The sequence below is a fragment of the Trichosurus vulpecula genome, chromosome 5 (assembly GCF_011100635.1).
Source record: "Trichosurus vulpecula isolate mTriVul1 chromosome 5, mTriVul1.pri, whole genome shotgun sequence".
In the NCBI taxonomy this organism is placed as follows: domain Eukaryota; kingdom Metazoa; phylum Chordata; class Mammalia; order Diprotodontia; family Phalangeridae; genus Trichosurus; species Trichosurus vulpecula.
This window is the reverse complement of record NC_050577.1, coordinates 309506117-309509073: the sequence shown is the minus strand read 5'-3', so window position 1 is coordinate 309509073 and position 2957 is coordinate 309506117.

Genomic DNA, 2957 nt, shown 5'->3' with positions numbered 1-2957 from the left:
GGCCCATAACCCTCCTGAGTACAGCCCAATTCAAATGAAAATATAACTGGGAAATAACCAAAAAAAATTAAAATACTTTAAAAATAGGTATTACATGTTAAAACTAAGTCAATATGCAGTCTACAGGGATCCTAATGTACATATTAATGGCCCCCATTTCCATATGAGTTTGTTACTACTGTTCTAAACCAGCCCTGCCCTTGGCCTCTGTAACTTTCTGGTTGGTAACTATATTAAGGGCTTGCTGACAAAGGAGTTTTTAAGGCTTTTTTGGTCTCCTCATTATATTTTATATCTGTTGTTTTATATCTGTTGTTTCTGCATGAAAGCATTGTAGTCTGTGTCTATGTCCATTCTTCCATCCATATCTCATTTTTTATTATCAATAGCTTTCAAGAATTGGTCAATATAATGGGATGGATCTCTGGAAAGGAGAGACAGAAATATATATGGGATACTGTGGTGATGGCAGAAACAGAAAATATCGATAAAAACATTTTTTAAAGTTAATCAAGATGGAATTGTTTACAATGCATCCTACATTTTTTCTCTTTAGGATTTTTTTCTTTCTCATAGTTTTACCTAACAAGTTCATTGAAAACAGAGACTTTGATTTTTTGTCTTTGTATTCCCAGGACCTAGCACAGGGCCCAGGTTCTAGCAGATGCTTGATAAATCCTTTTTGCTTGACTAGTTTGGCCTTTGAACAAGTCAGTGGCCTAACTGTGCTCAGCTGATTGGGGAATGACTTCATGGTGGGAACAAGTCATTTTCTGCCTCTTCAAATACAATCAATTTTATTTTTGGTGATGTTATCCTATACTCCCCATGGACAGTGCCTTCTGATGCTTTGCTCCAAGAAAATATTTGTCATGTTTGAAGATCAGGCTTCTGTGAATTCTAGAGGTCTTTGGACTCTCTCGTGTCTTTTTTCTTGACCCATTTTTTCCAATTTATTTTTCACTATCCTACCTTACACATTTGCTCAGAAGTCTCCAACATCAAAGTATTTATTGATTTAATTTGGAGTAATTGGCAGTAATGATCACATTGCTAAGGGGACATACTTGGGGGGGTGCACTTTGGAGGGCCACACCAAGTTTTTCATAGACTATCTCCCACTTTGTCTTCTGCAGCACACACTGCAGATCTTTTCATTTAGAATGAGTATTGTAATGTAAGAGGGCTAAGCAAAACAAAACAATGCCTCTTCTTAGCTTTGGACCCATGATAAAATTCCATCACTTCCTTTTTGCCTCCTCAAGAAGTACTTGTGAGCCATCCTTCTAATTAGCTGTAGTTTGATAAGATTCTCTTCTCCCAGCAGCGTGTTCTACCTGTTAGTCACTGGACAAAGATCCCACCTGCAGAGTTGCAGCCCAGTTAAAGTTTGCATTTGATCTAAAGCCAATGATTCTTGGGCTCTTCTTTCCTTTTTTCACCACTCTGATACTATCACTATAGAAGGTCCGAGGTCCATTTTCTAGTTTTTCATTATTCCATAACTTGCCAGAGCCAAAAAATTAATCACCAGATGTCCAACCTCCAGATGCTGGATGAAATGCTTGGCATTTAGTTAGACTGAGCTATAGAAAGCAGACTGTTATAGCTAGGGAAGTACTCAAGCCTTTCCAGTGTGGCCAAACATGCAGGGACTTGCATTCTACCTGGCAGAGATTTCAAGGATCCGGGGTACCTGTCATTGCCCCATGAGGCATCCAAAGAGTGGGAAAGAAGATGACCCCTTGAAAGTGCCTGAGATTGCCTGACTCATTTAAGTCCCATACCAGGACAGCCCTAGGAGGCTGGAACTGTAGATATTATTATCCAGGTTTTACAGATAAGAAAACTGAGGCAGAGCTAAGATGGCAGCTAGAAAGCAGGGACTTGCTTAAGCTCTCCCCTCAAATCCCTCCAAACACAGGTGAAAATGGCCCTGAACAAATTCTAGAGCTGCAGAGCCCATGAAATAGCAGAGGGAAACAGGTCTCCAGCCCATGGAAGGGTCTATCGCACGGTGCTGGGAGTGGAGCACAGCCCAGCATGGGCTGCGCTGGGACAGACCAGACCCAGAGTCAGCCAGGTGAAACAGGCCTTGGGGCCATGAATCAGTGAGCTATGGCAGTTACCAGACTTCTCAACCCACAAACACCAAACAGCAGGTTAGAGGGAAACTGAGGGATCGAATTCAGAGCTGTCCAGCCACCAGCCCTGGGGGTGGTGGAGGTGGTGCAGCAGTGGTGGTGGCAGCAGCAGGAAACTCCTGAGGCTGCTTCCAGAGCTACAGCATCACCTGCTTCCTGAGTCCCTGGCTGGGAGGAAGTGGGAGGAAGGTAGCAGCGGATCAGAGGGGGAGTGCAAGGAGTGCTTTGTGGGCACAAAGGCAGATTCTCTTGCTGTGACCTGCATGAATCTGTATTGCGGTCCTAGTTGGAGGTTCTTGGGGAAGGAGGAGCGCTGCTGTGACAGAGCCTGGGGTGATGGTAGAGTAGAAGTAGCTCTGAAAACAGCAGTGCTTGGACCCTAAAGCTTGGAACAAAGTACTCTCTACAAGCAGTCATATCCTGACAAAAAGCTCAAGCATCAAGTAGTTGGCTAGGAACATGAACGGGCAGTGAAAATGAACTCAGACTCAAATGCAGACTCAAACTCTAGATTCCTTTTTTGGTGACAAAGAAGATCTAAACATACAGCCAGAAGAAGTCAACAAAGTCAAAGAGCCTACATCAAAAGCCTCCAAGAAAAATATGAATTGGTCTCAGGCCATGGAGGAGCTCAAAAAGGATTTGGAAAAGCAAGTAAGAGAAGTAGAGGAAAAATTGGGAAGAGAAATGAGAGTGATGCAAGAAAACCATGAAAAACAAGTCAACAGCTTGCTACAGGAGACCCCAAAAAATACTGAAGAAAATAACACCTTAAAGAATAGACTAACCCAAATGGCAAAGGAGCTCCAAAAA